Below are 13,717 nucleotides of genomic sequence, written 5' to 3'. Positions count from 1 at the left end.
TTGGTGCAGGAAGAGAATTAAAGTCTGTCTTAATGTGTCTGCTGCAGCATATAAACTCAGAATCATCAGCATCGAAGAAAACCTATCAGGCCTTTGTGCCTGTACTAGCTCTTTGAACAAGCTGCTAAGTTAGTCCCACTCCTTTCTCCGTAGCAGTCACAATTTTTCCTTTTCAAGTATACATTCAATTCCTGTTTGAAAGTTACTATTGAATCTGCATCCACCGCCCGTTCAGGCAATTCATTCCAGCTCATAACACTCACTGCATTAAAAGAAATTCTCCTTGTCCCTCTCTTTTATTCTGATCAATCACCATCAATCTGTCTCTTGTGATTGCTGAAGCTCATGTCTTGGGCTTTAACTGCTCTTCACTTAGGGCAGAATTTTCTGCTCTTGGGCGGGTACCCCAGCGTAAAATAATGCGCGATGACGTCGGGCGGGCGTCCCTACAAAAATTCGACTCGCGCAATATTTCGGTCGGTGGGCGCATGCAGGAGCTGGCAGCACGCCCATTGACAATTAACAGGCCTAAAAAGGCCATCAACACTCCAATTGAATTCAATGTTTTGCTGCCCATCCAACCTTACAGCCGGTGGGCAGGCGAAAAGGCCAAGCGGCCGTTGCATTTTTTGCGAAACCTCATCCACGGGCGGGATGAGGTTTCGATACGTCGTTAAAAAAAATGAAACATCTTCATACTAATTTCTAAAACGTCCCTGCTCATGTCACATGAGGGGATATGTTTTTTAACACCTTAAAATTCTATTTTTTGAATATATATCTTCATCTCCCTGAGGCGTCTCTGTGCCTCAGGGAGCTTTTCCTCCGTGTACCTGCACGCGCAAGCACCAAGTTCCCCACTCGTCTCCCCCCAACCCCCTCAACCACCCCCAACTACCCCCCACCCCCCCACCCACCACCCCCCCACAGGCAGCGCTGCAGCATGCGTTTCACGCTGGGTGGGCCTTAATTGTCTGGCCAGCATGAAATTGTGTCCCCCCCTCCTCCACCCTCCCCTGCCCTCCCCCCAACCCTCCCCCCACCCTGCCCCCTCCCCCACCCTCCCCTACTCTCTCCCCGTGCTCTCCCCCCGTGCTCTCCCCCCGCCCTCCCCCGCCCTCCCCCACCCTCCCCCGCCCTCTCCCCGCCCTCACCCCGCCCTCCCCCGCCCTCCCCCGCCCTCCCCCGCCCTCTCCCCACCCTCTCCCCACCCTCTCCCCACCCTCCCCCGCCCTCCCCTGACCTCTCCCTGCCCTCTCCCTGCCCTCCCCCGCCTCCCCCGCCCTCCCCCGCCCTCTCCCTGCCCTCCCCCGCCCTCTCCCCGCCCTCCCCCGTCCTCCCTCCGTCCTCCCCCGCCCTCTCCCCGCCATCTCCCCGCCCTCTCCCCACCCTCCCCCGCCCTCCCCGCCCTCCCCCACCCTCTCCCCGCCCTCCCTCCGTCCTCTCCCCGACCTCCCCCGACCTCTCCCTGCCCACTCCCTGCCCTCCCCCGCCCTCCCCCGCCCTCTCCCCGCCATCTCCCCGCCCTCCCCCGCCCTCTCCCCGCCCTCTTCCCGCCCTCCTCCACCCTCCCCCGCCCTCTCTCCGCCCTCCCCCGCCATCTCCCCGCCCTCCCCGGCCCTCTCCCCGCCCTCTCCCCGCCCTCCCCCGCCCTCCCCCGCCTTCTCTCCGCCCTCCCCTGTCTAGCCTGCCCGACAAGGGCAAATTCCTGGCCTTAGTCTCTAATTGCAAGTTCAGATGAATGAACGTGAGTGGAGCAATGAGTTAACATACTCACTCTTTCTCTGGTTTCTCCCCCCTCCTTTCACCTCTGCCGAAGGTGCTGAACTTGATTAAAGTTGAGCACGTGCTAGCCGCCCACACTCTGAGGCCAAATGACCTTTCCTTATGTGCAAGGATGGGCAGGAAATGTTGACATGCTGTTCCACAGCAAAGGCATCACAACCCAATCCTGACCTCACCCGATATCCATTCAGTTCATAGAGAAGTATATGAAAGCAAATTATTTATTCACAGCCACAGCATCTTCCGTACCTCATAGAGACCCACCGGTTAGATTGCCCATTTTAAAGTAAGAAGTGAACTCAGACAAATTAATTTACACTAGGCTTGTCCAACCTTTCCACTCCGGGCTGCGCGGGGGGTGGACACATTTCCATTTTTTTCTCACTCAAGGGGCCGAAGAGCAAATTTCGGAAAGATATGTGAATTTTTAAAAAAATTGAGTATGAAGAAAATAAACCGCTTGTTGAGCAAAAAGAAAGCAGTGTAAAAGTAATAAATTGATAATATTTTTAAAAAGAGTAATGAATAAATATGACAGTTAAGAGTGTGAGAGGGTCACAGTGTGTGTCTGATTATTGCCATTCTCAGGGTGCTCACTCACACCCTCACCCAGTGTGAGTGGCTGTGAATATCTGTTGGTGTGTGGGGATGAGCGTGAATGAGAATCTTAAGACTGGGAGTGAGCCACACACACACACACACACACACACACACACTCTCATTCTCTCACACACATTCTCTCACACTCACATTATCACTCACACTCACTCTCTCTCTCACACACCAGTCAGTCTTTACACCCACCCCACCACCCTGGGCTCTGCCGCATCTCACTGTCTCTCCTCCCCTTGGCCCCCGCAGGCTCACCTCCACCCTTAGCCCCGGCAGGCTCACCATTCCCATGGCTGTGGCAGACCCTCTCAAACTGCCCTTGTGGCCCCAGCAGGCTCACTCTCCCACCCTCACCCCACCCCACCCCACTGAAAACCTGTCTTTCCTCAGCACACTCACTGCCTGTTTCTTCCCCGCCTTTGCTGAGCCTATCAGCAGCAAACGCAGGAGAGGAAGGGCCTGTGATTGGAGGAGCAGCCCCTTTGCAGAATCTTCTTCTTCACTTATCTGACTGACAGACATTTTGAACAGTGGCTTCAGGGGCCTCAAAGCCGGTTGGACAAGCCTGATTTACACCACGGGTAATCGAGTTGTGAAATGAGTCAGCCGGAATGAAGGGGAGAGTATGAATGAGTTTGAGTCAATTCAGAGAGAACTCGGGCACGGTATACAAAAGCAGCAAAGTTATTCTAAACTATTATAAGGCACTGGTTGGGCTCCGGTCGGAGTTTTGGGCCGAATTTAGTGCTGGCGATTGGGACCCGCCAATGGGCATAAAAGCGGGGGTGTGGCAACCTGCATCTGCAGTCACACTTTGACAGCAGCTGCCAATTAAGGATGGCCTCCTACCCCCAAGAGCTGCCAGCCAATCAGATGACCAACAGCACAGCAGCTTCAACAGCGCCACCAGGAGCAGTGACCACTGCTAGGACTGCCGCTGGAGGAAAAGGGCGCAGCAGTGGACATGCTGCCTCATAACTAGGTAAATGTGGCCTAGGAATGTCGGGGCCGAGTTGAGGGTAGAGGGAGGGAGGGCTAGTGAAGGCAGCCAGCACCATTGCCGCCAGAGGTGGGTGTAGGGGATGCCTTGGTGGTCCAAAGAGTACCCAAAAAGGAAGCCCGTTGGGAGGCTCCCTGGGTTTACCTGGTTGCAGAGGGCCCACCTGTTAAAGGTTTAATGCAAGTGGAGGCAGGAAGAGGCCTTTAATTGGCCAATTAAGTGACTCAATTGGGCCCTGAGTGGGAGGGCCGTCCATCACCTTCCCCACGGCTGCCAAAATGGCATGGCAGCGGGAAGGCGAAGGGCACTGCACCCACTGCCTTCCCTCACAATTTTACAGGCTCTCCCTGTGCCTCTCAGCCCATCCCAGAGAGGCTGGCAAAGTCCAGTCCATTGTGTCAAATTCTGAGCAAGATTCTTTAGGGAGAATGTCAAGAGGATACAGAGGAGATTTCCTAGATCGGTAACAGAGCTGAGGCACTTCAGTTATGTGCAGACACTGAGGGAAACTGAGGTCAGTCTCCTTAGAGCAGAGAAGGCTAAGAGGAGATTTAATGGAGGTTTTCGAAATCAAGAATAAATAGGAGAAACTGTTTCCATTGGTAGGAGGGTCAGTAATCAGAGGATAAATATTTAAGGTAAATGGCAACAAAAGCATCAAATTTATTAGGAGCTGGGCTTGGATATCTAAAAGGGCAGTGGAAGCAGATTCAATAGTAACTCTCAAAAGGGAATTGGATAAATCTGGAAAAGGATTTGGAGGAAAGTTTCGGAAAGAGCAGGAACTAATTAGATTGCTCTTTCAAAGAGCTGGTGCAGGTACGATGGAGTGAATGGTCTCTTTCTGTGCTGTATCATTCGATGATCTGGTGTGATAGATGGCACCTCTGACAATGTAGTACTCTCTCAACACTACACTGAGTGTGAGGCTTGAACCTGTTACTTTTGAACTTTGAGAAACAAGGTGTTACCGGTGACTGATAAGGACCTAGAGAGTGCGAGCAGGTTGGACTAAAGGGTATTCCTGTTGTCACCAACGTTTGCTCTTCAAGTTTAGTAATAATCCTAGAATGATGCTGAAAAACTTCCAATAGACCAAAGCCATTTTGCCCGAGTACTTTGGTATGGGGTCGGGAGGTGCTGGAGGTGTGGGAAAGAAAGGGCTAGAAGATTATGTTGATAGGACAAGATGAAGTAAGGTGTGAGAAAGCTTAAATCTGAACATTGGCATGGAAGGGTTGGGCTGACTGATCGGCTTGTCTGCTGAAAAGTCCTGCGTACTAATGTAGAACCACTAGAGTGTTAAACATCTGGGGTGCAGAACAAGTTATTTAGAGATATTTTTTATGCATTGCAAATTAGATCACTTCCCAAATGATGGCATCTACATTGTATTTGAAAGGCTACATTGTCCTGTGAGGAAATGCAGAGCACGGGGCTGAAGGCAGATGCTCCCAGCCTCATTGAGGCCATCTGCGGTGCCCCTGCACATGGTACGAGAGCCATGTCAATTAGCATAGAATTTAATTAACATAAAATTAGCTTACAGCTTGGCGTAGACTGTGTATTCAGAGTCTCTCTCCAACACTAGTTGCCACCAGAGTGTAATTGACTGGAATCTGAGCAACAGAGAGGTGAAGAAGGAGCTGCAGTTTGGGATCCCAGGTTTAAGGCAAGTCTGAAAATTAGTGCTTTTATATAAGCTTGTTACTGATTGGCTGAAAATGAACTTGGGCTGGGGCCAGTCTCAACATCTGTGTAGATCCTATTTGAGTGCCTGAGTCAGTCTCAGTCACTGGGATTAACAGATCTTGCTGCCTAACGCATTGCTGCCTTGTTTATATTATTGAATGTTAGTCAGCACCTCAGAATCCAACAATGTCGGTGTACATATTGTGTGACTGAATGCTCTCTCACGTCCGCTGTGTCTACCTGTGCTCACTGGGGTTATGTACTTTACTGAAATTCACACATGCGATTCTCTTGGAGATTATCTATAGCCTTTTCATCACCTACCTCATCTCATCACGCTGAACTAGATCCAGAACAGCTCAGCCTGCAGCAAGCTTCATGTTGGAAGTGTTACAGAACATGGGATGCACTGACTTTATTTTGCTGATCAAAGGTTGTAAAGTCTGTCCTTGCTTATTGATTGGCACATGTGGGGCATCAGTCTCAGTCTCTTTCTCACGGTGATGCCCCTGTTGCTTTCGAATCTAATTGTGCCCATTATATGCTGGATTTAGTTAGTGAGCCTTTTTCACACTGCAATCACATTCATTCAATCATCTCCAGTATAGCAAAAGTACCTCAACAAGCAAGCCCTCAACAGTTAAAGACTTGCACTTATATAATGCCTTTCACAATCTTGGGACATCCCAAAATGCTTTACAGTGACTTTAACATCCTTGTGAAATCATTTACAGCCTCAGGCCAAACTTTTTTCCAGCGGGCATTTATGGCTGAATCTCTAACTTCATCCGATGAGTCCTTAATTATGCCTATTGCTATGAGGATGTTGCATTGATTCCAGCAATCACGGACTGTGGTTGAAGGGTCTGCTTCCTGAAAATGAAGGATGTGGCTGAAACTTCTCTGGGTGTAGTGAGCCTTCAAGGACACAATGACCCCCCTGGTCCATTGGCTGGATAAGTGTGGTCTTATTTGGGGGTAAAAACAAAATGTCAACATCTGGATAGCTCTCTACGAGAGAGTGTGGATGTCCGGGTGCATTATCGAGGATAAGTGAGACCTTGAAATACAAGTTCTTTTCCCTCAGATAAATGCGGATCTTTGGCAGAAAGCAATTCTCAAACAGTTTAGATTGCTGGTGTGATGCAGAATGGCGCTCGTGGCCTGGTTTCAATCACCTTACCGGCTATGATAGTTCATGGAAGCTTGTCTTCTTACCTTGCCCCACACTTCAGAGTGGTGCCCCTCAAGCTATATATAACCAATTGTCTATCTCTCTCTAATAAAAAATGTTGTCTCTGTGGACCTTAATGGTGGGTTTTATTACGTTGTTTGCATCCAATTTTCTACTCATTTGTTTAGCTTTCAATAAAGAGGTGAATTGGTTCAGGGAACTCAGTACTGCTGGGAGCGGAATATCACATATGAAATGAAATTTAATAAAAATGAAATTTAAGGTAAAGGACAATTGAAGGAGAGTGTCAGATTAGGAGTGGAACAATGCCTTGTTAGCCATGGTAGCACTCTCGCCTATCAATCACGAGGTTCTGGGTTCAAGTCCCACTCCAGGGCGTGGGCACAAAATGTAAGGCTGGCACTTCAGTGCAGTACCGAAAGAGTGTTGCACTGTCAGGAGTGTCATCCCCAGATAAGATGTTAAACCAAAGCCAAAATCTGATTGCTTGGGTAAATGTAAAAGATCCCAAAGTACTATGGTGAAGAAGATCAGTGGAATTATCCCTAGTGTCCTGGCCAATATTTATCCCTCAATCAACATCACAAAAAGCAGATTACCTGATCATTATCCCATTGCTGTTTGTGGGAGTTTGCCATGTAATTGTAAGTCTTCCTTTTCTTTCAATTATAAAAGTCTTTGGAAAGGTTTAGATTGCCAAGGCTGCTGTGGAGGTACTAAAAAGTGACTTGGGAACAGATGAAGGGAATGAAATGAGAACGCAGGCATGATCTTACAGGCAAGTGTCGGACCAGTGAAGAACCTAATGTTTGAGTGTCACGGAGGTATTTGCAAACAGGGCAGCTTCCTAGTACCACTCCCACAGGCTTGTATTGTGGCATAGTAACCAATTCCTAGTTGCAGCTGACCATTGCAGTCACTGGATATGCCAAAGCTGTGTTGAGGCTTCTGGCCCCCCAGAATCCCTGCGTACTAATAGATGTCTTTTAATTTGAATGTCTGCAAGTCTTAAAATTGGAAAACTGCATGTGGAATGCCCCTGCCCCATCTGCATATGTTAATGAAGTGTTGATCATTTCCACCCTCCTGTTGTAAACTTTATAGCAACAACAACTTGGGCTGATATAGTACGCTTAACATAGTAAATCACACCGAGGCAGTTCAGTTGATCAGTTAAAAGGAGACTTTGAGAAGAGCAACCAAAAGCTTAAATAAAAAGGTAGTTTTTAAGGAGTGTCTTAAAGGAAGTGTGTGTCCAACAGGTTGACGTGACGCGTCCAGTATGTGGGTGAAGAGAGTTGACATGCTTTCCGCTTTTGTGTGCTAATTTGATTCTCATTTTCAGTCCACTGACTGGCAGCATTGCGAAAAGGGCAGCCAAATGTGTCCCTGTACAGCCTTTCGATCGGCAAGTCCCCGGCTACACTGGCGACACACAGGCCGGAATTTTCCAGCCCCTCGTGCCAGCGGGATCTTCCAGTCCCGCCGATGTGAATAGAGATTTCAATGGCTTGTCAGCCACGCCGCAGGCAGGCCGGAAAATTCCGGCCACAGGAACTGCCTCCCTCGCAGCCCCAAGCTAAAATTTCAGAGGAACTCGGAGGTGGGTTGGCCCCCCAGACATGTAGTGTGCAGACCCAATGTGGACATACCCTGCCACTCATGGACCAAACTCCCAGCTATGGGTGATAGCTCCACTGCCTTGTCGACACCTCAGGACAGTTGAAGTAAAACAAAAAGTCTGGAGTGGAGCCCAAAGGTGGGCTGATGTCTAAAAATGTCAGAATGTTAACAGAACACGGGAGACAACAGTTACATGTGAAAAGCCCAACTCAGTTGATGTGGAGAATGGGTGCCACAGGCTGCCTCCGATGGTGGAAGGAGCCATCATATCCCACTGGTCAGTCACTGCCCACCTGAAGATGGGCAGCCCCTGACTGGTGAGGTGCTGACCTGCCAGGGTCCATCTGCTTCAGTGAGTGCTTGAAGCTTAGAGACTCTACTCAAAAGTGGATAGGACCCAATGCAGCAGACAAACCAATGAAAAGAAACAAGATGCCAACTCTTCAATTGGCAAGGACCGTGTGCATTCAATTGAAGTGACTTGCAGCTGTTCGATAATGCATACAAGACAGCCGTGATTGACATGCCGGATGGAAGGACCTGGCATAGAGAAGGGGGGGCCCGCTGAGAACCAGCCTACTGCCCTTTCAGCTGACCCACCTCCCCCACCTCAACCTCCCCTGTAACCCCGCCCTCCCCGCTCGCGACCACTCACCTGCGGCCTGGAATCCAGCGACCATCCGTGCCCTCAGGTGGGTGTAGTACCAGCAGCAACCACTGCCTCTCTGGTGGTGCTGCAATTCAATAGAGCTGCTGGCCTCTGATTGGCCAGCAGCTCTTGGCGGACTCCTGCCCCCACATCCGCCACGCCCCCTACCTCTCCCCAAGGTACTTGATCCTGAGAAAGGCCCTTCACTACCCAGTTAAGTGCCTGAATGTCACTTAATATGGCCGGCCTTCCCTAAAAAAGGTGACGCAGGGCTCTTCCCAGCTTATCAGCTGACGAGTGAGACCGACATTGGGCCATTAATATTGCCCCTTCTTTCAGAACAAACCATGCCACAAGGTGCCTCGGAGACATCCAAAATCAGGGCATTGGCACCAGCTGGATCTGATCATTACCAGATGTGACTCCCTGAACAGAATACTCAGCACACGCAGCTACCACAGCGCTGACTGTGATACAGATCACTCCCTGCTGTGCATCAGGGTTATGATGCAGCCTTTGAAGCTTTTCACTCAAAGCAGCAATTCCGTTCTCATATCAACGTCAGCCTCACTGCCTGACCCCATAAAAGCCGACAGTTCCTCGACTCGATTGTACAGGCTCTCTCCCGGCATTCCCACACAGAGTGCAAAAGGAAATGGAACCTATTTTGAGACACCAGCTACAATACTTCTCTCTCAACAAAAGGGAAGCAGGAGTGGAAAAATGCTGATGGGTTTGAAGCTAACATCATGTGATGGAACCTGTCATTGAAGCCAAGCAATCCACTCTCATTCATCACAAGAGAGACCTGAGCGAGAAGGCTCTGAATGCACTCAGAGCTATTCAAAGTAAAAACCAAAAGACTACTAGGCAGTGAGCCAATGACTACTAGTTACAAATTTTGCCAGGATATTTAGCGGGTAGTAAGAGGCAGGGTGGATCCTATTAGAGACAAAGAGAGTAATATATTCTTAAAGGCACAGAGCAAGGCTAGACTATTTAAAGAGTTCTTTGTATCAGTAACAAAAACAGAATTACCTGGAAAAACTCAGCAGGTCTGGCAGCATCGGCGGAGAAGAAAAGAGTTGATGTTTCGAGTCCTCATGACCCTTCAACAGAACTAAGTAAAAATAGGAGAGGGGTGAAATATAAGCTGGTTTAAGGTGGGGGGAGAGAAGTTGTGGGGGGGTGGGTGGTGGTTGTATGGACAAGCAAGCAGTGATAGGAGCAGATAATCAAAAGATGCCACAGATAAAGGAACAAAGAGGTGTTGAAGGTGGTGATATTATCTAAGAGAATGTGCTAATTAAGAATGGATGGCAGGACACTCAAGGTACAGCTCTAGTGGGGGTGGGGTGGAAAGACTGACAGGGCATTACAGGTATAGATTTAAAAATAATGGAAATAGGTGGGAAAAGAAAAATCTATATAAACTATTGGTAAAAACAAAAGGGAGGGGGAAGAAACGGAAAGGGGGTGGGGATGGACGAGGGAGTATCTTTGTATCAGTGTTTAGTAAGGAAGAGGAACCTGAGAAATTTGTCGGTAAAAGAGATGGTAGAGATAATGGAAGGTGTGAAATTGAGAGACAGGAGGTACTAGAAAGTCAGGCTATGTTTAGATTGAATCAGACACTGCTCTGTGAAATGATGTGCATGTATCATTAAGGGATCAATCTTAAACTACTGTCAATCAATACCACATTGACCGAATAATCGAGATTGTGATAGTAACCACCCTAAAAGAAGTTTTCCAAAAAAGACCTCTTGGACCAACCCAAAGTTACATCATGGAAGCACTACTACAAAGTGGATACAAGGACGAAGCCATACTATTGGACAGATAGAGTCTACAGGCTATGCATAATTTGTCCACCATTGGCACGATAGCCAATGCGGGCGGTACAGTCTCATACTTGCACCCAGAAATTGCCCAGCTTTTAAAGCTGTAGGTACCAAGGCATGTGGCACCAGAGGAGACTGGAAAAACCAATGCAGAAAGCAAAAACCAAAACAAGTGATTCAACATAATGAGAAGCCACAAACAGAGGCCAGGCAACCTTCTAAAAAAGCAAGGGTGTGTGTTTTATTTTATTCATTCATGGGATGTGGGTGTCGCTGGTTAGGCCAGCATTTATTGCCCACCACTAATTGCCCTGTTTGGAATGAAATCTGCTAGTCCTTACCTGGTCTGGCCTACATGTGACTCCAGACCCACAGCAATGTGGTTGACTCCTAATTGCCCTCCAAACATGTAAATAGTTTGATTTTTTTTAAGGTAAACCTTTAATTAGAAAAAAGGGGGAATTTGTGATATGTTGTACATACACCGTTAAGGAGAGTATCTGTCACTAAGTATCACATTGACAGGATGTGATGTATGAATCCCATGACTTGTAGACAGTCTGCAAGCAACAGTGGTCAAGGTCAGATGTGTATACAATAGTCTTCAAGCTAACTCTATCTGTATATAGTCTTATCTTCACATAAATAATGCACATTATTGTTTCACCAATCCTGGTGCATGATTTAGGTCAAGGAGAAGTAGAATGTAACAGTCCGGATGTCTTATATCTTCAGTTACTAAAGGAAGTGGGTTGGAGATCTCGAAAGGACTTGCCATAATCTTCCTGGAATGAGGGATTTGTCTTATGAGGCAAGGTTGAGCAGGTTGGGCCTATATTCATTGGAGTTTAAAAGAATAAGAGGTGATCTAGTTGGAACATATTCTGAAGGGGGCGGTAGATGCTGAGAGGATGTTTCCCCACATGGAGGAATCTAGAACTAGTTTAAAAATAAGGGGTTTCCCTTTTAAGACAGAGAAGAGGTTAGTGTTTATAATTCTCCTCTCCAGATAGCTGTGGAGGCCGGATGATTGAATATATTCAAGGCTGAGTTCGGCAGATTTTTGATGGACAAGAGAGTCAAAGGTTATTGGGTAACAGGAAGGAAAGTGGAGTTAAGGCCACGATCAGATCAGCCATGATTTTATTGAAAGGCGGAGCAGTCTCAAGGAGACGAACAGCCTACTCCTGCTCCTGTTTCTTATGTTCTTATGTTCCAATCTTCCCTAGATATGGAGGAGGTGCCAGAGGATTGGAGAGTGGCAAATATGATAGCCTTACACCCTTTCTTGAATAAGGACAGTCCTAGCAACTGCAATTAGTCTCTCATCTCTGGTGGGTAAGGCACTTGGAGAGTTTCAGTTAATTAAGGAGAGCTGACACGGGGATTTGTAAAAGGCTGATCATGCTCAACGAATCTAATTCAATCTTTTGATGAAGTAACAGAGAAGGTTGGTGAAGGGAATGTGGTGGATGTTGTCTGTATAGATTTTGATAAAGTGTTTGATGAAGTACCACATAAAAGGCTGGTTGACAAAATTGTGGCTCATGGAATAGGAGGATCAGTGTCAACTTGGAAAAATTGGCTTAAGGACAGAAAACAGCGAGTCATGGTAAATGATTATTTTTCAAAATGGAGGATGGTAGACTCTGATCTTCCCCAAGGGTCAGTGCTAGGACCACTGCCTTATTTTGCTATATGTAAATTGCCTGGATATTGGTGTATAGAGTGAAATTTCAAAAAATTGCCGATAAACCAAACTGGGGTGGGGGTGGCAAACAGTGAGAATAACCAACTGCAACAGGACATGGGCTAGCAGAATGGGCAGACAAGTGGGAGGTAGAATTTAATACACAGAAGTGCAGGGTGGGATGGGGTGGTGTTCAATATTGGGAGAAGCAATATAGGCCAAATAGTACATTTCAAAGAGTGTGCAGGGGCAGAGTGACCTTGAGGTTAATGTGCATAAACCTTTGAAGTTGGCAGGGCGCTTTGAGAAAGTGGTCAGCAAAGCCTATGAAACCTTGGACTTTGTGAATAGAGATGTTATGACACAGCGGTTGGTAAAGGCTGAGTTATTTAAAATCCCAGAGGGAAACTTTAAACAACTGTCAAAACCTATATTTTCAATAGGTATGTTTTGAGATGCAGCTCTGAATTCAGGAATAAGACCACCAGTTCTTGGGAGGTTTTTGTATCAAACTACATAAGGCATTCATTAATTTACACAAGTTAAACATATACACATGACTACAAATTACTGCTATCATAACTTTTTAACAAATTTCCAAAATAATCTCCACTAAGGCAACAGCCCATAGACTTTAAGCAGACACCAGGCAAAGCATTTTCGCCTTACAAATCAAAATGAGGTTCCATTCACTTTGGTCCATTTGTAGACAGTTTAGGCTTGCAGCTATTTTGATGTTACATGCCTCTGCCCTGCACACACAAAACTACCCTTCTGTTATACCCAACATTTCTCTTTGAATGTAAATTCTCATTGTATCATCAGTCCCTTTAAACTCCACCTCTTCTAATAATAAACCCCTTTCATAGTACAAATTTTGTTGTAATATAAACATATTGCTTGGTCTCTCCCAGCTAGGTACAAGATTTCACCCCCACTCTTGAATTCACTATTCAACAAAATGCAAATGTACTTTTACTTCTCTGTTTACACCTCAAACCGACCAGTATCAAAGCACCCAGACTAGCTGGCTTTAATAATTTCCAATAACATTATACACATTAATAGCTTCATGACAAGAGATATTGAATACAAAAGCAGGGAAGTTATACTGAACCTTTATAAAGCTCAGGTTAGGCCACAACTAGAGTATTGCATCCAGTTCTGGTCACCATACTTTAGGAAGGGCGTGAGGTGCAGGAGAGATTTACCAGAATGATTCCAGGACAGGAGAATTTTAACTACAAGGTTAGGCTGGAGATGCTGAGCTTCTTCTCCTTGGAGCAAAGCAGATTGAGGGGAGATTTGATAGAAATGTACAAGATTATGACACATTTGGATAAGATAGAAAAGGAAATACTGTTCCCATCACCTGATGATACAAGGGCTAGGGAACCCAGATTTAAAGTTTTGGGTAAGAGATGCAGGGGGGAATGTGAGGAGGAACTTTTTTATGTAGCGAATGGTAATGATCTGGAACTCGCTGCCCACAAGGGTGGTGGGAGCAGAGATGCTCAATGATTTCAAAGGGAAATTGGATGGGTTCTTGAAGAAGATGAACTTTCAAGGCTATAGGGATAGAGCGGGGGAAGGGAACTGACTGGATTACCCATGTAGTGACAAAATA

The 13,717-nt window shown here is 47.0% G+C and overlaps 1 protein-coding gene across 2 annotated transcripts in view; it reads left to right on the top strand.

Moving 5' to 3' along the window:
* Positions 1-13,717, top strand: part of fez1 (fasciculation and elongation protein zeta 1 (zygin I)) — a 78,411-nt gene that overhangs the window by 32,701 nt on the left and 31,993 nt on the right. The gene's annotated exons all lie outside the window — the stretch shown is intronic.

This window comes from Cetorhinus maximus, chromosome 2, assembly GCF_964194155.1.
Source record: "Cetorhinus maximus chromosome 2, sCetMax3.hap1.1, whole genome shotgun sequence".
Lineage (NCBI taxonomy): Eukaryota > Metazoa > Chordata > Chondrichthyes > Lamniformes > Cetorhinidae > Cetorhinus > Cetorhinus maximus.
The sequence above is the reverse complement of the archived record's forward strand: the minus strand, read 5'-3'. Positions and strand labels throughout refer to the sequence as shown.